This window comes from Diabrotica undecimpunctata, chromosome 3 (assembly GCF_040954645.1).
Source record: "Diabrotica undecimpunctata isolate CICGRU chromosome 3, icDiaUnde3, whole genome shotgun sequence".
In the NCBI taxonomy this organism is placed as follows: Eukaryota; Metazoa; Arthropoda; class Insecta; order Coleoptera; family Chrysomelidae; genus Diabrotica; species Diabrotica undecimpunctata.
The window spans coordinates 32430176-32454700 of NC_092805.1; the positions used below are offsets into that span (position 1 = coordinate 32430176).

Sequence of the window (24525 nt, forward strand, 5' to 3'; positions counted from 1 at the left end):
ATCAATTTATTTTTGTCCCCGGAATGCGTGATTTAATCTATGACAGACCTTTTTGAAACACCCTATGAATTGTATAGTTCCAACCACAAGTGTATGACCTTTTTAACTACTGTATAACTGTATAACCTATTATGATATAGGTATGCCAGAACAAAGAAAACTGTCAACAATGTATGACTTCCAAATTATAGTCAAAAATTGTATTGATAATTTTTTGTCTGTAATGAGTCTGTTTTATTATTTTTACTGAATTTTTTTGAACTAAAAATTACTGTGAGTAACAGCAACATTCTTAACAATTGACAAGCGATTTATATTTTTATTATCCTTTTAATAAAAAATTGCAAATTAATTTTTTGCAGTTCCAAAATACTAGTTGCTGTAAGTGTGTCCCATTTCGATGCCACCCTCAGCTACACCTAAAGGGTAACTCCGACCGACGTGGAACAGTGACAGAAGAACGTCGCGGCGATCATGCTGCAGCGATCTGGAAAGAAAGTGAAACTGAAACAACAATTCTGAAACTGAAAAGAAAATGAAGATAACCTGAAGGTGATTCAATCGAGCACCGATCATCTAGTCGCCGGAGAATTATCTCTCGAACGAAAACAATAGGCAAATAAATGGCTAGCGTAGCCTACTACGGTTATTAAGCGAGGTTACTTGATGAATTAGGAAACATAAAGTAACAGACTGTCGCAACGCGAGGTTGTTTTGCTGTCAAATGCGCGACACGCGTGTATCGAGACGGTTTTTTCTCTGACGAATTCGCGGCCAAGTGGTTTTTTGGTTATTTTGGTTCTGTGTATGTGGTTATTCTTTTGAAAAAGTGATTTTTTCAATACGATAAAACAGTGTCATTGAGTTGGTGAGTAGTATTTTCTGGTTTATTAATGTTTTTCAACAACAATCAACGAACATTTTATAAATAAATTTATAAAATTTTATAAATAAAATATTAAATAATAATTACTATAAACATGAGACAATGATATATTTGCTATTATACAAATGTTGTCTTGTTTTAATTTAAAGAATCACAAATACTACAACAATAACAAAAATTAGAAAGACACAACAAATATACATATTTTTGTGTTTTTATTTCATCTACTAGTTTGCATTGGTGTCTTTTGGATATAACTTTGGATTTATTCTTTGGATCTGTTCTTAATGTATATAAGTAGTTTAGGGTTTCTCTGAAGATTTCTCCTGAAGAATAATTTTGGTTATCTTGGTTATGTTTATGTAATTATTTTTGTGATACAGTAATTTTTTGAATACAAATAAAATATCATTGAGTTAATGAACTGTAAATTTGGTTTTGTTTCTATTTTGGGCTCTCTATTTCGAAAATAGTTTATAAATTTTATAAAAATTAACAAGTGACAGTTTTAATGCTTTTACTTATAAAAACATATACATAAACATGTAAAAATATAAAAATACTTTCATTTCAGTTATACTTCGTTTGAAAATGATTGATAGCACAGTAAAGTTGTTATGGCACAATTCATTTTAATTTTATGTTATATTTCATTCGATTTTTGTCGCAATGGTCATACTTATTATTTTTATAAATTCTTGTACAAAACTGAGGCAAGATATCAATACTTCTATTTAAACAGTCCTGTATAAAGAACGTTCTTTTACCATAAAAATTATGTTATGCTTTTCCAAATTGAATAATAACAGACTTTTTTGTATACTTTCTTTCCTTTATGTCTATGTTGATTTTCTTTTCTTCTTTATTGTTTATTTACTTTACATGCTCTCCTTTATCAATTCTATTTACCAACTTTAAAATAATTGTACGCTATAAGTATATGTCATTTTTCACTTGAATTTTTCTCTTTTTAACGATTTTTAGATCGTATCAATTTTGAGCACTACTCTTTCTTTATCCATTTCTTCGGTTTTAGAGAAACTTATATGGGAATTATTCTTAGTATATGCTCAAGTCATCCAAGATATATAAATGTAGTTAGTTATTCTGTTTTTTAGTTTGAACTTAAAATTAAGTACTGTAACATTTTTCTGAACCTATTTTCTTGTGGCATCTTAATGAAATTTACTATTTATATTGGGAATAAGCCACAATTTTACTTTAAAATAAGTCTATTTTGGCGTTTTGATTTCTACTTCGGAAATAGTTCTCAAAATACAAAACATAAACAAATTTTGTTTTTGTTACTTATTAAAAATAAGAAGTAAATTGGTATCCCTACATCTACGAAAATGGAGGGATTATAACTTACCTAATATCAAAGGGCTTGAAGTTACGTTCAGAATATTACAAAAAATTCTACAAATAGCCGTTTTATCCATGATCCAAGTAAGGTTACAATTTCATAGATCAAATTTATTTTTTCTTGAACAAAACATTGTAAGTATTGAATATTTACTTTTCGATATGATATCAAATTCTGATGTTGAGCTGGGTATTTTTAGTATACATATATAGTATATGCAAATTGATATGAGAAATAAAGAAATACATTTAAATAAATTTAATATTCTTGAAGAACAAAACAGTTTATATACTTTAGAAAACCGAAATAATTACATATAATAGAAAATAGAAATAATTACATATTAGCAACAGTTTTTAATCGATCAAATAGATATTAAAATGGAACTGAGAGTTTTATACTGTGAAATGGTCTAACCTTTGCTGTTCATCATCATCATCAGTAGCTCGACAACCCTTTCTGAGTCCTGGCTTGTTCTAGGATTTTCAGCCATTCTGTTATGTTCCTTGCTTTGTTTTTCCAGTTGGTAATTTTGAGTGTTTTCAGATCTTGTTCCACTTGTTTCATGTATCTAAGTTTGGGTCTTCTCTTTATCCTTCTCCCTACTGGTGTTTGCCTCATTATATGTTTTGGTGTTTCAGTCTCCAACATCCGTTCAACATGGCCCATCCAGCGCATACGTCCGATCTTTATGGATGTTATGACCTCGGGTTCATTGCTAACCTTTGCTGTTACTCATCTATATATTCCAAAATGAGATTTAATTAGCTCAGTGGAGAAAATATCTCAATATTTACCACGAAAAAGAAGAATATAGAGTGCTATGTAAAATGAAATTGGAAACGTCTGATAAAATTAAACAGAACACAAGCAAAGAGGAACTAAAAGCTGTAACAACTTTAAAATTGATGACTCCATAATTATCCTACCAGCAGATAAGGCACATGTAACTATTTTTATAAAGAATAAAATTCAATATTAAGACAAAATTAAATACCTAATAACAAACAGACCTTATACCAAAAAACAAAGGATCCAACGAAGCCTTTGGAAAACGGGATATATAGATAGAATTTTATTTTATTCAAGGTAAAAGATTGTTTAACAAATTATCAAAGAAAATTAATTACACCTCATTACAGCAAAACAGTAAGGCTCCTATGATGTTATATCTTCTCAATATTGTATTACGGAGTTGAATCCTGGACACTAACTGAAGCAATGGAGAAAAAACTTAAAGCCTTCGAGATGTGGCTATACAGGCGAATTCTAAGGATATCATGGACAGACAAGATAACCAACGAGACCGTATTACGAAGAGTGGGCAAAGAAAGAGAGGTGATGTATACCATTCAAAGGAGAAAGTTGGACAAAGATATCTCGGACATATAATGAGAAACAGCACTAAATACAGATTACCTACTGAAGGTAATCCTACAGGGTAAAGTATTCGGAAAGCGAGGAATTGGGAGAAGGAGAATATCATGGTTGAAGAACCTGAGGAAATGGTTCTCCACAACAACAACGAATCTATTTAAAGCATCAGTCAATAAAATAATTATAGCCAGAATGATTGCTAATATTCGGAACGAATAGGCACTGAAAGAAGAAGAAGACAGCAAAACACCTCATTTTTATGGGGTACCGAAGATTATAAAGCGTATACATTACTTAGACCTATTTGTAGTACCATGATCTTGTAATGAACTGTCAAAATTTTTGATTAAGTAATACTGTAAAACCATTTGCAAATAATAATGACACATTTATAATACACTACATTTTTTCAATAAATTATCAAATATGGAATTTAGTTCAAATAATATCTTAGTAGTTTTGACATAAAGAGTTTATTTACAAATGTGCCATTAAATAAGACTTTGGAAATATTCAAAATAAAATTAGAGAATGATGATGTATTGACACCTAGAATAAGACTAAATGTATTAGCTATAATGGAGTTACTGACATTATGTACTGATAATAACTATTTTCAACTAAATAATGAATTCTATAAACACAATTTTGGTCTAGCAATGTTCTCTAGTTTATCTCCGTTATTAGCCGATATATTTATGGAAGATTTCGAAACAAATATTGTTTCTAAACAAAATTTAAAACCCACAGTATGGTGGAGATATGTTAAGATAATGTGTTCTCAATATGGCCTCACGGACCAGAGTTGTTGGACACATCCCTGAATAATATAAACGGTAAAGAAGAGAAAATAATATTTACAATGGAAAAGAAATATAATAACACACTACCTTTCCTGGATATTTTAATTTCAAAGAAAGGTACTGGATATGATACTCGATGTATAGAAAACTAACACACACCAACAGATATCTAAATTACAAATAAAATTACATCAATGTTAAAAAGGGAATCATTAAATCCTTATACAATACAGCAAAAATTACTTGTTCTAACGAAAATTTGTTCTTAGAGGAGACACATTTGTTAACATCTGTTTTATTAACAAATGATTATCCTTTCGCGATTGTAAATAAGGCATTTTTAAGAATAGACCGAATAGAACAGAACGGGAGCCTATAAGATATACGAGGAAAATAATAATACCATACATAAAAAAATTATCGGAAAAACTTAAACAATAGCAAATGAATTCAACATTTTAGCAACTTTCAAAACAACAAACACATTGAGATCTATTTTATCTAAAACTAAACGTAACAATGAACAAGAAAGAAAAAATAATTGTATTTATAAAATACCTTTTAATTATTATATTATAAGATTAAGACCATTAAATATTACAATAAGTGAATATCAATTTTATATCAAAAATAGAGAATTTGATAGATCTCAAATATGTAAACACACGTGGGAAACTGAACATAGAGTTCAATGGGAAGATTTAAGTATAGTCCTGAAAGAAACAGATGTTAAAAAAGAAAAATCAACGAAGCGGCTTCAATTCTGTTAAATGAAACCTAGTTATCCATATTAAAAGGGAAAATCAATAGAAAAAATATCGAGGATACATCATTTACGTTTTAAAATAACGTACTTACATATAAAATCAGAGTTTGGTGTTAATGTTGTAATTGTAATTGTAATGAATGTGGTTGTCTTTTTAAAGACAAATTACAGCTATGATTTTCTGACTGATATTGTTAAGTTGATTTCAGGTCATTGAATGAACTATCTTTCAATAAAATCGTCCCAGGAACGCAACTCAATAATATTGACAATATCATTTTAAAATCATCTACTTTAAAATGTATAATGTATATCTGAATTTTCAATATGAGTGAGTCAAAATTAAATCATTAGAAGAATTTTTTACCAAGTAAAAAAAAACAAAAATTGTTTAATTTATTAATATTTGGTATTTTGAAAACGATTTCCGAAGTGGAAATCGAAACTCTAATAAACTTATTTTAACCTCCTGACTGATTATACAGAAAAATCAAATCCATTATGAGGCGCATTCTAACTGTACATCGAAAAATTACTGACGTAAAAACCTAGTTCTCTGTACTCACTTTTCATTACACTCAAAGCGTGTGGTGTTTACTTTACTGTTTTGTAATATTTATCGTTTGACAAGATAGTGTCAAGTCGTTGGGATCCAAGAAGAGACATTGTGTAAGTAATCTTCTTCTTCTTACAGTGCCGTGCACCTAGAGTGTGTTGCCGAATTATGTTAAGGCCAGACGTCTACCTTTTGCGGCATGCAAAAGCTCGCCAGTGGTATTTATGCCTATCCAGTTCTTTATACTTCGCAGCCAAGACATTTATTTGCAACCTCTTACCCTTAATCTTTCCTTGGATAACTAGTTGAGGGATTGCGTATTTTTTTCCTCTCAGGATATGGTCTAGATATCCAATTTTTCTTACCTTGATTAAGTTGTATCTTCCCTGTCTCTCAGTATTTTCCCTTCTTAAGACTTCCTCGTTTCTCACCCTATCTGTCCATGGTACGTGGAACATTCTTCGCAAGGTCCACATTTCGAAGGCCGCCAACTTGTTAATGGAAGATATTTTTAACGTCTATGTCTCCATGTCTTATAACAATATGGACCATACATAGCATTTTACCATCCTGTAGCGGAGATTGAAGGAAAGATTGCGGTTACAGAGTAGCGGTTTTTATTTAATAAAAGCCTGTCTTGCTTATTAGGTACGGCATTTTATTTCTTGTTGAGCATCCCATTGTTCATTCACACACACACATTAACACACGAGGTGATCAACCCTACCCCTAGGAGCATGTGTATACCAATATAAGAGAGGGATCCACATGCTCGAAGATCAAACCGGTCACACCTCGCTAGTCGAGTTGGTACCTATCTGACCCCCAGGCTTTTCCTCCACCCCTCCTCAGCGTGTTAATAACGTGAGGAGGCTTATGATCTTAGAATTTACTAAGGTACTTTGGGTAATGAAGTACCTTCCGTTTTTAATAGTTGTGGTTATTACTGTAGGGGTAGCCTAAATGTCGGCTTTTCTCCCTATTTACTTTACTGTTTCTTTTTATTTGTCTTAACGTCGGGACTGGAGTCCCTAAAAATTTCGTGTGTTCTGATCAGAGAGTCCCCAGTCGTGACTAGCGGCTCTCTGATCAGAAGTGTTTTGTGTATGCTCGTTCGCTCAGCCGACGATTTGACAAAAACGGATTTTGTTCTCCTCGTCGGCTGGGCGCTCGATAGGATGGTCCGGCCATCAAGCTCATGTTTGCCGCACATGGTCTCAATGCTCGGAGTTCGCGATTTATTGTGCCTGAAGGGCCTGTGCCTATTGGCTGTGACTATATTTTTATTTAACTTATCATTTTTAAATTCGTAACTGTATTGTTGATTCACTATCATTTTGAGCATTTAAATGTTTTCACTTGCTCGATTGGAGCGTTATCTACTTGCAGCTGTACTCTTAAAAGTGCATTTTTCCTTCTCTCTCTCTCTATTTAGTAAGTAATCTAATAATATAATACCAATGTGTTTAATTTTAATTTTTATTTTGTAGCGAATAGTTTATGTTAGAGTGTATTTTTATAAGTGTAGAATTTTATTTTATAATTTAAAGTGAAAAAACCGTCATTTTTTACACTTTTTTAGATGTACTTTTTATAGTACAATGGTTTTCAAGTTGGTTTATGCACATACATGTAACATCTTTTATACATGACATTGGCAGAGTATTGAAGTGAAACTCCAAAAATAATTGATTTTTCTAGATCTACGTGAAGATCAACTATTATAGCTCAGTTTTTAGAAGAATTTGACTTTGGTTTATCTGATGATGATACGGATTAGGACTTTCTGCCATTCTCTTAAGTTTTTATGTAGTTGTTTTATTTTGTAATCAAAGTAAATTTGTTTTTGGGATATTTTTGTCTAATTTAATTTACTTTACATAAATATAGAACATGTAAATCAAGTATTAAGTTCGTACTGAATGCTATTGTCTCATATACAGTACACAAATTTTCCAATAAATATTTTTTCTTTTATTTTTTCTATATTCTTACAATATACAGAAAATGAAAAAAATGAAAAAAATCTGGCAGTCAGGGGGTTAAAGTAAGATTGTGGCTTATTCCCAAAAATAGTAAATTTTAACATTGTGGTCAATGTGGACCATATGTTTAAAATAATTTTATTAAGAGCCCTACAGATCGTTCTTGAAATCGTGTCTTGGTTTTTTTGTCTGTCTGTCTCCTCGATAATATTTGATCGAAAGTTTGAGAATCTTCCAACTTGGCAGATACGTATGTTCCTCTTATTCCAAGAAAAAACCGTAATAGTTCCGGATATGACGGTTTTCTGCTCAGAATTCTTTTTATATGCATGGATTTGCTGGAAATTTTGGCAGTAGGTAGAAAATAGCTCAAAGATCAAAATCTACCGTATAATATGTGCTTTTCGTCTGAGGGTGGTTACCACCCAAACTAGGAGGTGGAAAAAGTTTATAAAAAAAAATATGGTAGTCGCTAGAATAGTGAATTTTAAGTCAAACATGTTCGTTGGAGTTTTTTCGAAAGGTGAATATTTCGTGATAAGGAAGGAGCTATTCGTGACTAAAAGTTCACAAATTACTCGTCAAAAAAAGGATGTTTTTAAATGGTTTTCCGCGAATAACTCCAAAAATTAAGATTTTATTGCGAAAACTGGGTATAAAATTAAACAAAGATATATTTTTTTTTAGTATTACCGTAAACTTAATATTAACAAAGTTATGGCTGTTCAAAAGTAGACTTTTATTCATCGAATACAAAAATCAAAACATATGATGTCCAGTAACCTGAAAATGGTTAAGTTTTTGTAATTTGTGAATTTTCAGTCACGAATAACTCAAAAAATATTGATTTTTCGAAAAAACTCTACAGAACATTTTTGTCTCAAAAGTTACTATGCTAACGATTACCATTTTTTTATGATAAACTTTTTTCACTTGGAATTGGGGTGGTAAAAACCACCAAAGGAAAATCACAAATTACCATATAGGGTAGATTTTGCTCTTTGAGCTATTTTTAACTAATCAAAATTTCAAGCAAATCGATGCATATAAAAAAAAATCAGTGGTTTTCTGCTATTTTTACCGTCATATCCTGGACTATAATGGATATGAATTATACAGAATTTCAAATTGGTAAAGGCTTCTAATATGTTCAAGAATTCCCTTGGATTTATATTTCCTGGGATCCTCTTTTTTCACTGTAATAATTATTATTCTTTATAATTGTATAACAGTTTGTTTCTATTACTAGATTGTATAGCTTCATTGATTAATTAAATAGAAAATAAAAAGAATCTTATCTCTATGAAATGTGGTGGTATATTTTCCATTTTATTATATTAGTCTATTTCCATAAGTCTCCCTTATATTTATATAACGCTGTAATTAATATATCTTAAGTAGATAAATGGTGTACTTTACTGTCGCATCTATTTTTTTATCTTCATAGATAAAGAAATCAACAAAAAACTATAAAATGATTCTACTTGTAGTGTTTGAATTAAAATATTTGATGTAAAATCGTTGTTACTGTGCTATAAAAATTGAGAAGTCATTGTCATATTGATAATAATAAGTATAGTGCGATCCATTAGCACATAAACGTACCTGGGAGGTCCTGCGGGTTTAGCCTTCCCCAAAATCTTCATAGCCTCTAGGATTTTGGCTAATCCTATAGGACCATGCTTGTGCTAGGAAAAAACCAACCTTTAGATAGTGTTGTGAATTTATTAAAAGGTTCAATAATTATAACACTTACGAATTTAATTTATTTTTTTATTTATATTAACTTATCTGACAATAATTTATATATATCCGAACGTAACAATTAAAATCGCGAGCGCGGCCTCAAAATCAACTGATCCCCTTCAATTAAAGTTCCGTTATTATATATGAATTCCTGTTATTCGAGAACGGCGGCGATCTCCCCAGAAGCTCAGACCGGTCTTATTTCGGCCTACCTGACACCTCGAATCGGATATGATTCATCATAATTTGGTTCTAGATCCTTCGCCGAGATTTCTACAACAAAACAGAATTAGTCATAATATATTTACGCTTATTTTAGGCCATGATATTTATCGTAACAATAGCAATTGCTGAGGCTAACGAAATTTCAGAAATTTTCAAGAAAAAAGTCATTGAACTCACTTGGATTTGACGAAATTTGCCATGCAAAGACAAAGATTCTATCGAAGTAAAGTGAATCGTCTTCAGTCTGCTGTCTTCTACCTTTGGATATGTACATTTTGTAAAGTAAGACATATTCTTCATAAAATAAATGTGCTGATCCAATATTTTCCAAAATAAAACAAAAAAGAATCAATTTTTGAGGTTGTTTTAGCCCAGGAGTACTAGCAATACTGAAAGATAATAGTGATAACTTGAGATCCTCGGAATATGTTAGAAGCTTTCCTGAAGAACGTGGTGTATCTTAAGCTTAATTGCGATTATCAAAGCACAAAAAGAAATTATTATATTTTGAACATAGTCATAATAAAATTTGAAAATTATTAGGGATTGCTTGATGCATAGTAATAAAGATTATGCCGATTCACTGTTCCCTCTCTCTGTAAGTTACCTAAGTACTGTCTCTGAACACGAAATGTATATGATTACTTAATGAAATGTATCTGTGAAAGTAAAATTACCCTATAAATGTGAATTCTTATTGAAATTATCTCCTCCCTTTTAACCCAATTGTTTTTACCCTGTAATCGTGACCTAATCTACCTAGTTTATCTAAATATAATGAATCCCTAGACAAGAAGCGAATGACCACGTCTGTATACTACCTTTTATGCTATTAATTTTTAGTTTTTTTAGTTTTTATTTCAATAATGAACAAAATGAATAAAATTCTTAAAAGAACCACATCAGACCCAAGGTCGACTGGCTGGGACCTGAGTTGGGACATAACTTTACGCCCGATTCTCAGACACTCGTCAGCATCCGTATCTCACACTCAGTCGACCACCACATCTACCTTTGCCCACCCATGCTTCACCTTCCGCTTCCCATTCTTTTTCTCATTAATTTTTATATATTCTTGGTCGTCCGTCTGCACTTAAATCATCCGTTTCCAACTCGCACTCGTTTCCTTGTTCCTCGTTCCTGTTTCTGTATCGCTCCGCGTATCCACCGCCGTTACTGCTTCTAACGGTCGCATTTACCCCTGTATTATTGACTTCTCTACAGCTTACGGGTCTTTGCACTTCGAGGATGGTGTTTTTGTCCCTTTTTGAGGTGTGTTAGTACCTTTCGCTGAAGAGTTTGTATATCCGTTTAAGTCCACTTAATCATACCAAATAACTAACTTATTATTATTATTATTTAACTCACCAGTATAGCTGCGTTCATATTGTGACTGAAAAAAATCGTGATACACATCAACTTCGTCTTTCAAGCAAATTTCTATAAAAAATTCAATGCTATGATGTCAACCTTACCACCTCACACCAACCCTCATGTGAACAATTGCAGATTAATAGCTGCGTGATTCCTACTTTGCTAAATATTTAAGTTATTATTATGGTATACAGAAGTTTTGTGTCAGCCCCTACATTCTTAACAATATCATGGGTTATTTCCCTATAACAGCTGATAATTTTTGCCCAGACTATTTACAGGAGTGTGTCTCGTACATTTTATATTTCAAATACCCAATAGAGAAGAGTCCAGTGAAATTATATTGAGGGATTTACTCAAATATTCTTGAGTCATCTTCTTACGTCCTTACCTATCTTTCACATCAAAATAACAGAGTGGATGTGGTCTTATATAGTTTTATCATTTGTTTCATTGTTTCTGGTTTTGTTTTTTTAATGTTCTGTGAATTTTTGCGCATATATACTAAATACTGGGAATTTTGTGATCAATGTATCTATCTTTTTAGAAATTTGTTTTACACTTCTTTTACACTAATTGAAATGATTCACTTGCTCTCGTGGATGATCGTCAATTACTATTTTTTACTGATGAAATATTTAACTTTAACGTTTACAACTTTTGTAAGGCACTCTCAGTGTGAAGAAGAAAATGCTGCAATACAGGCATACCAATCGAAGACAAGAGATTGTACATGATACACTTCGTTGACGACCAAGCCATTCTAGCCGAATACGAGAGAGATATAGACTATATGCTTAGAAAACTGAAAGAGGACTACACCAAGTGAGGCCTTACAATAAATATACAAAAAGCCGAGTATTTAGTTACAGAAGAAAAACCAGAAAGCCTACAAATTGAAATGGGAACTATCAAATCAACTGAAACCTTCAAATACTTGTGAGTCCAAATAACATCAAAAGCAGGGAGTAACGAAGAAATACATTCTAGGATTGACCAAGCAACATGAGCCACTAGACAGCTACACGGACTTTTGTGGAATAATAAAACAGCAAAAGAAAATAAAAGAAGAATTTATAAAACTATAATAGAAAGTATTGGGTTTTACGGCACCTAACTTTGGGAGAACAACCAAAAAAACAAATCAAAAATTAAGGCCGTGGACATCAACTATTGGAGACCACGTTGCCGGTACACCACACTTCATAGGTTGAGGAACGTAGACATTAGGAGAGAAATGTAAATTTACCTAGACATAATAGATACTATCGAAGCAAAAAGACTAAACTGGTATGGACACCTGCAGAGAATGTCTGGAAATAGAGGGCCAGAAAAGATAGTAAAATGGACGCCGCCCACTAGAAGAAAACGAGGTAGACCAAGACAGTGATGGAGAGAAGATGTCGAAGATGCAATGAGTGCCGGAGATTTAGAAACTGAAGATTGCTTCGACAGAAAACGCTGGAAATTAGGATGCGAGAAACGGCGCTAGCTGTAGTAGACTCGCCGATATACACTACATATAGTTTTCAGTTGGCTCTTATAACTGGTATAAGAGGTTCGTCAAAAAATATGATTTTTTTCCAAGAGTAAAGTATCTTTATTTTTAACAATATCGAAAATTACTAAAAAAAATGTTTATAATTAAAAAAAACTTTCAAATATTTAAAATTGTTTATTTACATTAAAAAACACTTTTTATTTCGACATTTTCTATGCGATAAGGTGGAAAATTTTAAGTTTGCAGATTAATGAAATACATTTAGAAATCATAAATTTGATAAAACAATTCTAAATATATTTTTATGTAAAAATCTACTGTTATCATATAATCTCCTCCTACGTCGATATCTCCTAATTTCTATTATATACTGATAACTTTTAATTTGCTGAATCATCAGTTTGTAACATTGTTACTATTGATTTAAATGAATAACAGACTAGTTTGTTCTCCCGTTTTAATAAATTCTAATGAACAATTATCCTGAATTTACTCTAATGCCCCTACATATCGTCCATTTTTGTTCAAACATGTAATCGTTCTATTGCCAAATTCTCATAATTAAGACATTCCTAACCATACCGGGAATTGTACTACGAACCGATTCTGTAAGTATTCTCTTTAAATGGTCAACATCTTGAAATAGCAGTTGAATGTATACCTTTTGCTTTAAGTTAAAATCGAATGGGTTTAAATCTGGAGACAGCAGTGGAAAAGGGATTTCCGGGAAATGGTGAAAACCTCTTCTATTGAAAATATTTTCAATGTACAGTGTGTGTTCAATCTAATTTGCTTTGACGCGGACCACCATTCTACTGGAACCATATCTCATGACATTCACTTAAGGGAAGGATGTCAATACAATCACTTATTACGTTTTTAAAAGCACAAATAACGATCCGCATTCAAGGTTTCTCAATAAAAGAAAAGCCCGATTATTTAATCTTTATAATCCTCATCACACATTTGTTCTATACGAATAATACTAGTCCCGCGTTTTCATCGTAATAATATGCATTCATGTCTCTTCACTTACGGCAATTATGGTTAATAGCTGTTCCATATGACGAGGATATTGCTTCATCCGAAATAAGAATACATCTTAACGTAAATGCTACCTTCCCAAGTTTTCCTGTATGTCACAACAGAATTCAAATCGTATAGTATTATCTCCTGATCTTAAAGTATGAATTTTAAGGTTTATAACGGTGATATTTGTGTTTTTTCAAGATTCTTTGAAACTATATCTTTTTTTGTAACATTTGGCAATGAAGATGCCTTTTTCGCAAAGGGTGTTCAGAATGTTTAATTGAAGAAAGCATTACTTGCAAAACAGTGTCGATATTTTTTAACACATTTTAGCATTTTTTTGCTAAAGGATGGTAACAATTGGGTTGTTTTATTAATTATGTTTCCATTGAATGCATTTTAATCGCGATATTTATATTTCTGAACATACTCTTGATTGCTCCAATCACGTTTATTGGATATCTATTCCAACTTTTCTTCCAAGTCACACTGGTTTGACAAGGATCCCTTTTATCCCGAGACCTTTAACTATGTTATCATCCTACAACGTATTATTTCTTTGTTTTCAGTATCAAAAATGGCATACGGACCATACGGTCAGAAAATTGTAGTTGACACTCGGTTAATTTCTATGAAGAAACGAGAATATATCAAAGAACGAGATGTTAATATATCCATTAAAAAATTACTTAATTATTGAACATTTCAAAATAAAACTTTAGTAATCAATTATTATTCATGAAATTGTATGGAATATTAATAGAAGAATATCTAAATTTACTTTGCGGAGTGTGAAGACCAAATACATCCAAATAATGTCTAAGTAAGATTGTAGCACGACGACCGACAAAATATTTCTGTTTTTACTATAAATATTTGTTTCTGAATAGTAAATAAGTATTATTTAAATAATTTTATCATAGGAGGTCCGAGTAACAATATAGTCTCGCGTAATGATTTCCGTTCAAAGTCCATAAGGCTTGGTACTACCTTATTTGCATCAAAATATAAATTTAATGAAAATTACAAAACGTTTTTTACTATCTCTCCATTTTCGTCTCCGGGACATTTCTTTTATTAACAAATTATCTATCTGAATGCAAATCACTTGTCGGAGTTTGAATTTTTATACAGTATGTCCACTAGCTAACTTCATGGAACTTCATGGACAGCAAACTCTTAAAGGATTAAAAGGTGTGTAGATATCACAAAAATAGTTAGAAATTGTAACGTGATCTTTAATAAGAATGCCCAATAAGTAATTGATATCGGAAGTACGTTATTTCATTAAGATTAATTTTTTTTAGGTTGATTTCAAACACTAATTTTTAAATTAAATAGTGTACTTTTGGTTTCCGGTATTTAGTTAGGATTTTTATATTGTCTACAAAACAAAATAACAAACACTAACGGAAATAAGGAGGGTTACCCAAAAAATATTACGACAGTTGGAGCTCAGCCTTACAAGAAGAGATCAGAAGGCTAAACATAGCGGATTAAAAATGACTCTCTTGTTAAAAGAAAAAGAAGAAGAAGAAGAAAATTATTTTCTGCAAAAATATTAAAAAACCTTAATTTTCTCAAACTCAATAGCAGCGCAATTCAAAGTTTTTTGATATGGGTAAAACTGCACAAAACCAATTTTGTTAGTTATCGGCGCAAAGCAATTACATCCGTTTCTTGTTAAGCAGTGTATTTTCTTATTCTGTGTTTTAGTTTTTCTATTGGTGTTTGAAAAAATATGTCGGTCATCTACCTCATACATAATTGTCCCATATTTTGTTATTCAGTAAACGCTGAGAGATTTTGAATATTCCCTCGAGAACAGTTCTGGTTTTGTTATGATTTCGCCAGTAGTAATTATTATATTTTGCTATAATTTATACCAAAACGTATTATTAGTTATTTAAATTATGTGTGATTATTATAGCAGTGCCAATTTCTGTTTAATTCCGTGTGAAATGAAAGCAGTGACAATTATAAAGGTTAGGCTATGTCATTTTTTTTACTTTAAGCTTATTATTTTGTGAATTTTATATGTACCTACCAAGCAACTACAATGGCTGGTTCCAATGTATGATACGAGTATATACACAGTCATTAAATAGAGGGCTGTTTTTGTACACGTATACCCTATATTTTTGTCCAGACTTTCATAATCTGGTAATTTAAAAACATAACTAATAAAACAATATATTTTCTTCTTGAAAATTTGTACTAATTGAAAAGTAAAATTACAAAAAAATACTGCAAAAAGACCCATTGCTTAGTGTTATGCTGTCCATTATTGAATATATTTCTCTTTCTGGTCCTTTTCCTCTTCATCTAATGATGTTTTTTGACCGTTCTATTCTTTTTTATCGTTCATTTCCGTTTTGAAGTGAATACTTCTTATCGCTCGGTATGCTGTTTTGCACGGGCCCGATATCATATTTAGCGCCACTCGAAAAATCGAGACAGCTGTAGTAACCTTGCGGTATACCGTAATACATATACATGACATAAATATTTATTATAATTTTATATAATATATTTTTTTATAACAACTCGAGTACGACTGGATAAATTTGGATAATTTTAATTTTAAAATGTTTGTATAAAATAAAATAAAATTATATAAAATTAAATAAAATTAAATACTATTGAACAAAATTGAATACAATTAAGTGAAATTAAATAAAATTAAATAGAGACGTATAAGAGTAAATAAAACTAATTAAAATTATATAAAATTAAATAAAATTAAATCAAATTAAATCAAATTAAATCAAATTAAATCAAATTAAATCAAATTAAATCAAATTAAATCAAATTAAATCAAATTAAATCAAAGTAAATCAAATTAAATAAAATTAAATAAAATTAAATAAAATTAAATAAAATTAAATAAAATTAAATAAAATTAAATAAAATTAAATACAATTAAATTAAATTAAGCCAAATTAATTAAAGTTAAGTAAAATTAAATAAAATTAAGTACGATTAAAAAAATTAAACAAAATTAAACAAAATTAAATAAAATTAAATAAAATTAAATAAAATTAAATAAAATTAAATAAAATTAAATAAAATTAAATAAAATTAAATAAATTAAATAAAATTAAATAAAATTAAATAAAATTAAATAAAATTAAATAAAATTAAATAAAATTAAATAAAATTAAATAAAATTAAATAAAATTAAATAAAATTAAATAAAATTAAATAAAATTAAATAAAATTAAATAAAATTAAATAAAATTAAATAAAATTAAATACAATACAATATAATTATATAAAATTAAATAAAATTAAATAAAATTAAATACTATTGAACAAAATTGAATACAATTAAGTGAAATTAAATAAAATTAAATAGAGACGTATAAGAGTAAATAAAACTAATTAAAATTATATAAAATTAAATAAAATTAAATCAAATTAAATCAAATTAAATCAAATTAAATCAAATTAAATCAAATTAAATCAAATTAAATCAAAGTAAATAAAATTAAATAAAATTAAATAAAATTAAATAAAATTAAATAAAATTAAATAAAATTAAATAAAATTAAATAAAATTAAATAAAATTAAATAAAATTAAATACAATTAAATTAAATTAAGCCAAATTAATTAAAGGTAAGTAAAATTAAATAAAATTAAGTACGATTAAAAAAATTAAACAAAATTAAACAAAATTAAATAAAATTAAATAAAATTAAATAAAATTAAATAAAATTAAATAAAATTAAATAAAATTAAATAAAATTAAATAAAATTAAATAAAATTAAATAAAATTAAATAAAATTAAATAAAATTAAATAAAATTAAATAAAATTAAATAAAATTAAATAAAATTAAATAAAATTAAATAAAATTAAATAAAATTAAATAAAATTAAATAAAATTAAATAAAATTAAATACAATACAATACAATTATATAAAATTAAATAAAATTAAGTAAAATATAGACAAGTATTTATAAAAGAAAAGTTTTTAATGGAAATTAATTAATATATTCTCCCATTATTCATGATTCTTTTTAGAATATAATGATAATCAAAATGAAATAATTAAGCATAAATACAAGCTAATAATGAAAATGTATAATGATGAATAAATTTTGTATTAGAATTATATTTAATAAATTTTAAAATTTTCTAAAACCATTAAACAAAATTTTTAAAGAAAAAAATTAAAATTCATTTAATTGTAAAGAACTTAAATGTGTAGTGTTATTATAAATAGTGTTAACAATTCAGTAATAAGCAGACATAAAATTTCATTAACGTACATATAGTAATAACACACTATAAGAAGTATTCACTTCTGTCGTCACTCCCCAAGTGCCTCGCTCTTTTTTTATTAACATTTCCTCAATCATCGTTTCTAAATGTCCCAACCATCTTAATCCTGCAGTTTTTGCTATTGGATATACTAGACTTATTAACTAATCAAATTATCTCAGCGTTGCGTTGGTTCTTCTTCTATATATCTCTTCTTTTTCAATACCTCTAAAAATGCTGTTCAATTTTATTCCCATCCACTTTTTTTCGATTGTTGGTCTAAGCTACAGTACAAAAATACTTTATTACCACTCATTATGTAAGACAAAATTTGGAAAAGGCGAAATATGGCAAGAAGTCGTAACTTAAGAACTTGTAGGAATTTTACAGTGTTACCAATTCAGAGATATTTAAATTGGCCGTTAACAAGATTAGTCATGAAAATTTATAATCTTTAATAGGTGATTGAACTTGAAGAGAGAGAATTTCGTTACAACTATCCTTATCGTATCCACTTTTTGATTTTTATTCTGGCATAGATACAAACTAAAAAACCTCTAAAAACAATTACTCAAAACAAATACCGTACTATCTAGCAGTAACATCATGTAACAAACAACAGTAAACTTCGGTATTTACTCATTACAAATTTGTTTTATTACACACTTACACTAAGACATTTATCTTATCATTGTAATATTTGAACAGGATTATAACTTAATATACAACTCGAGTGTTTAGTTAGGAAATGATGACACTCTTCCGGTCTATTTTTCTTAAAAGATACTAAACTAATAGGGATAAAATGTGAGCCAGAAGGTGTAACCTTCTGGCTCAGGTTTTAGTTTTCAGTACACTACAGTAGTCGCACTATTTTGGGACACTAATAGTCGCTGCAAACGGTTTCGCATTTCTGAAACCACGCTGTTTTGTGCAAAATGCGACTTGAGTTAGCAAATAACTAATGTGAAAATTATAAGTAAGTTATATTCCATATAAAAGTTCCATAAAAAATACTGAAAGGGTAAGAAATAATTATTTAATACAATCATTACTTTTCAACTTAAAAGTACTAATCACATTAACATAATGACACAAGTTTCTTTAGAACAACACTTAACAAAAAGTTTCTTTATTACTTCAAACCATCATCGTAGCAGTCATTGCAAATTATTGTGGAATTTTTCAAGCATAAAAATTATTACATTTGTTTGTAAATAAAATTTTTTTTTTTTTGTTTGCAAAAACTTTTTCTGTCGCACTTACTACACCTGTCATAGATTTCTTGCTTACTTGAGGAATATTTTCTGACTAGATGCGAAAAATTTGATCAATTCGAAGTTTTATCGTTTTCGGGATGTTAGTCGTAAGCCATTCTTCAATTAGCCGATGAAGACGTTCTTGTTCTCATTTTTAATCTGCCATAACGTATGGTCCTAAAGTTTTGGGAATAATTTCAAAAGCATTTAACTCTGACCACAATAATCTTATATTTTTATTAAATTATTCAACAATTTAACTTAACTATCCTTATTATAAATCAAAATTCAAATGACAGACAAGGGACCATCATTTTCGATTTGCCTAATAATTCCCCTGGCACGTTGCATCATCCTTTGGACGACCTCGGCGTCAATTTCTCTAATTTTTGTATATATGCGGCGTCTTAACTGTTCCTGATTTTGTGCTTCCCATCCGTTATTATAGACTTTCCGACTTAATATTGCCCAGAACTCTTCAATTGGACGAGCCTGAGGTAGGTTGGGGGGGATTGTCTGCTTTCGGTACAAAGGTAGAGTAAAGTTTCGACTTGTTGACGAAATGCACTCACCTTAACGCGCGGCAACATCTCGGAATTCTCTCTAATTGATCCTCTGTGTATTTTGGAGCTTCCCTTCTTCTCCAGTAGATAATATTGTTACTCGATAGGGTCCTGTATACTGTAGTCTTTCCAACATGTAATCTTCTGGACAGTTTTCGCTTTGAGATCCCAATTTTGTTCTTAGCTGCTTCAATCAGTCTTGTCTCTCTTATATGGTTCAAAATCCGCGGTCGGCCACTTTTACGCAAGTTAACACATGGTATCCCTTCTTCACATTCTCTGATTGTGCGATAAATTGTCGATTTGCTTATGTTTTGATCTCGATCAATATTAACAATATCTCGTTTCGACATTCGCCCAACCATATTATAAACACCTCGACGAATATCAATTTTATAAGACATTTTGCAGAGCACAAACCAAAATATTCTGCTTTGTTTATTAAATTTCAATAACTGATGACATTTCAATTCCATGGCCTTCTTTGTTAAATGCATTTTGCTTCTCAATCAGACCAGGTGAAATTTCTCCCAAAACTTTAGGACCATACGTTATTACCTTAATAATTTGTATTTTACCCTATAGAACGCATATACTCTAAATAAAACTTACCCAAACTTGTAATAAATTACTACTTATATAAATAAGAACAAAAAAACAAATACTCATATAAGAACAGTAGACTAATAGTCGCTGGAGACTCACTCTTCACCAATGCTAATAATATTCACAGTAGTAAACTTATTAAAGATTTGATACCCACCAAAAAAAGATAGTATCGATGCCGGAAGGCACCTGAACTCGCTAAATGATCCGTGAAGAAGTAACTAAAATATAAAAAAAATGTTTTATAAAAAATTATTATAAAAAATTTTTATAAACAAACTATTAGTTGACAAATATATTCAATTAACTCTTTGGTTGCAAATAAGAAAAAGGATCTAATTGGGCATTCGTCCACTAGAAGTTTAATCGTTTGTCTTGTAGCACCGCCATCGCAATTTGGAGACGTTTTTTTTTTACCTGAACTGCCACAATTTGTTCTTATTCTGTTCAGTGTGGCCCAGATTCATCTTGGTTGATTGAAACTCCCTGACTTGCTTGTAATACATGGCATATTCCGAGAGGAAGGCAGTGCATTCTTCTCTCATCATTCTCGCCATCCATCGGTCGATTATCTTTCAGTGGTTAGGTCGGTTATCTTTATTCTAATAGAAGTTCCTTTCAATTAGAATTGTAGAGTCTAGAGGGTTGTACAGCACTTATAGCCAATACATTGGCGTAGCCTTGATTGTGCATGATATAATACGCAAAGCCTAGTTTAGTTGGACGTAAACATGTTAGGTGTGACGTCTGTTAAGCCACACCGGTACGGGATACACGAGTCCCAGTGCTGTGTAATCGCTGAGAAACCCCATGTGGTACTACATAACTTATGCAGAATAATTTTTCGTGCTTTAAGTTTTGCAGTCGTCTTTGTAAGATGTTCTTTAAAGCTTAGCGATCTATCGCGTGCCACACCTAGTTATTTTAGATGCTCAGTTTGGCCGAGCGGTCTGTCTTCAAAGTAAGTGTTAATTGGTAGTTGGCCAATCCGTTGTTTAAATGAAAGTTCCATACTTCCGCCTTGGCAGCATTGAGTTGCAATCTTCAGCGGCGGAAATATCTTCCGTAGGTAACTAGGTTGTTTGTTAATATTTGCCCAGTAATCTCAAACTTTATGGTTCGCACGCGCCAATCGTCTCCATATCTGAACTTCGTTGCGAGAGGGTATTGTTCAGTTTTATTTGGGTACTAGTCTTGGACTATCGTCATCGCCCATGGTGACATGGAAAAATATTTTGCATAGCAAATACATTATTGACATCAGTGATTTTTCTGCATGGAATCGCTTGCATTAATTTATATATTACCTCTTGTCTACACACGGTATCATACGCAGCTGATAAATCAATGAAAACAGTAGATATTAGATAAGCAAATTAAGAGTTAAAATGTTACACGCGCTGCCTATATCGAATGGGGATCTTCTTCATTCTTCAAATTCTACAAGTATTTTTGTTATTCACCTTACAAGTCCTACTTCAGAGATGCCGCGATGTCAGTTGTGATGTCTATATTTGTTTTATTGACTACGCCAAGGCATTTGACCGTTGTCAGCACCAGAAGATGGTCACCGCACTACAAAGAGTTGGATTGGATCAGAAGGACATTCGGATCATCATGAATTTATACTGGAACCAGCGTGCTCAAGTCAAGGTCGAAGACCAGCTGACCGACCAAGTGAAGATCATGCGAGGAGTAAGACAAGGATGTGTGCTATCGCCGACTCTTTTCAATATATACTCTGAGGAGATTTTTAATGAAGCCCTCACAAACCTAGACATGGGAATCCGAGTGAACGGTGAATACATCAATAATATCCGCTACGCCGATGACACTGTGTTACTAGCAACCAGCCTAAACGATCTGCAGGCCTTACTAGACCGAGTGCGAACTGTGAGCGTAACATACGGACTGAACCTTAATATTAAGAAAACTAAATTCATGGTTGTCAGCCGTACAAATTTAGATCCCGGGGCACTAATGGCAGGTAGCGAAGAGATCCAGAGAGTCGACAGATTCACTTACCTCGGAACTACCCTCAACGTACAATGGGACTACGCTCAAGAGATTAGATCCAGAATTGAAATGGCACGGTCTACATTTATTAAGTTGAGATCCTTGCTGTGCTGCAGTGATCTCAGTTTGGGAACCAAGATGCGAATAGTGAGGTGCTACGTTCTTCCAGTGTTACTATATGGAGTTGAAGCCTGGACACTGACGCAAGCCACTGAAAAACGAATCGAAGCTTTCGAGATGTGGATTACAGAAGGATACTAAAAATATCTTATGTGGACCATGTCACCAACGTTGAGGTCCTACAGCGCATGACAAAAGAAAAAGAAGTGCTTAATTTAATTAAACAACGTAAGCTTGAGTACCTCGGCCACGTGATGCGGAACGAAGAAAAATATCGAATTCTTCAACTTGTTATGCAGGGTAAAGTATTTGGCAGAAGAGGACCGGGACGCCGTCGTATCTCGTGGTTGAAAAATCTCCGACAATGGTTTGGGATGACCTCAGCGGAGCTGTTTCGCAGAGCAGTCAACAAAACCATGATAGCCTTGATGATCGCCAACATCCGGACCGGATAAGGCACTGAAGAAGAAGATTTTTGTTATCGTTGAATTGTATCTTAACTTTTGTGACTTTTTAAAGGCGTTTAGAAGAATTAACTGAATAATTTATTTTTTTTTACTCTAATTTAATCTTTATCATCATCATTCTGGCTTTACAACCCTGTGTGGGTCCTAGCCTCTTCAAGAATTTCTCTTCAGTCGTCCCTATCCATCGCCTTTCTCCGCCAATCATGTATTCCCATATTTCTCATGTCTTCATCGATGTTATCAAGAAACTTTGTTCTGGGTCTTCCTCTTCTTCTCTAACCAATGGATCTATCAAGGAGCGTTTTTCTAGCTGGGTCATTTTGTTCCATCCGCATTACATGCCCTATCCACCTCAGACGTCCTATCTTAATATGTCTTATTATTATTATTGTTTTGTAGAGTTTTATTTTTTGTATTTCTCGATATAATTGTGGATTTAAGGAGGAGATTGAGCCCAAAATAGCATCTGTTGGCCGTGCAAATTCTGCAGTTTATCTCTATTTTCAGTGTTAAGGAGCGCTCTCAGGCATACAAATTCGTTCACTGCTTCGATGACGTCGTTTTCTATAACAAGTGGTCGTAGGATTTGTGGTTGCATGCTTATTTTCATATACTTCGTTTTGTTGGTGTTTATTATTAAACCCATTTTTGTAGCTGATTCTTTTAATACTACATACACCACTCGTACAGAGTTTTCCGTTCTCTATGCCCTCCCTGTCGTAGCCCGTTATTTGTTTTAAAAGGTTCATACAGTTCCCCCTGAATTCGTACTCTAGTACCCTAATTTAATCTTACAGAATGATTATTTTAAAAATTGCTTTAGCAGAAGAGATTTAAGCTTATAGAAGACTACAGAAAAGGTCATGTGTTTTTATAATAGACAAATGAGACATACCTTTCTAATTTTGGCGTAAATATAAAGAGGTTAGTTTGTAAAGGGGCACCACATAAAGGCACCATTATTAAATACTACTGTCATCAACAGTGATAAAAGTTTTTGAAATGTAGAGATTTCCTGTAGCGATTGCAAACAACCTATACTGATCCAAATAATACTCTTTATACGTACGTCATCTGTTTCAGCAAGATTATTTTATCACCCTACATATACCTATTTATTCAAGTTAAGATAGGTCTGCTATTTGTATATTGGCGTTCTAACAAAACTTTAGTTTAAAAACTTTATGTCCCAATTTTACTTTGTCTTCCGAGATTTATCTTTGGAAACACAAAAGAAACATCTAATTCTACAAAGAAGTATTATCTCTTGACGCTAAAATTAACTTGTAGGCAGTTGAAATAAAAATACGACATATTTATTTGTTTATCCACTAAGCCGACATGCACATTTAGATTAAAAAGAGCCATAAAACACATAACAGCACACAAACTAAATCACCATAATGCAGTGTTGATATAAATCACCTAAACAGTCGCCTCTGAAAATACGCGGAATACAGATATTGTTTAAAAATAGGTTTTTGGTTTTGTCTTCCGTTTAAATGATGGGAAGAGTATAGATTTGTGGTAAAGTTATATAGGGAAATTTAGATATCATATGAAAATATAGACACGCAAAGAATCAAATCACTAATAAGGAAGATAAAAAAA

At 31.0% G+C, this 24525-nt stretch overlaps 1 protein-coding gene across 1 annotated transcript in view; it reads left to right on the plus strand.

Annotated features, from left to right (window-relative positions):
* Nucleotides 1–472: 472 nt before the first annotated feature.
* The window catches only part of pigs (GAS2-like protein pickled eggs), a 316569-nt gene continuing 292516 nt past the window's right edge, over nucleotides 473–24525 (plus strand). Inside the window, exon 1 of the mRNA XM_072525649.1 lies at nucleotides 473–868. The gene's annotated coding sequence lies outside the window, so the exon portion shown is untranslated. The remainder of the gene's footprint in view (nucleotides 869–24525) is intronic.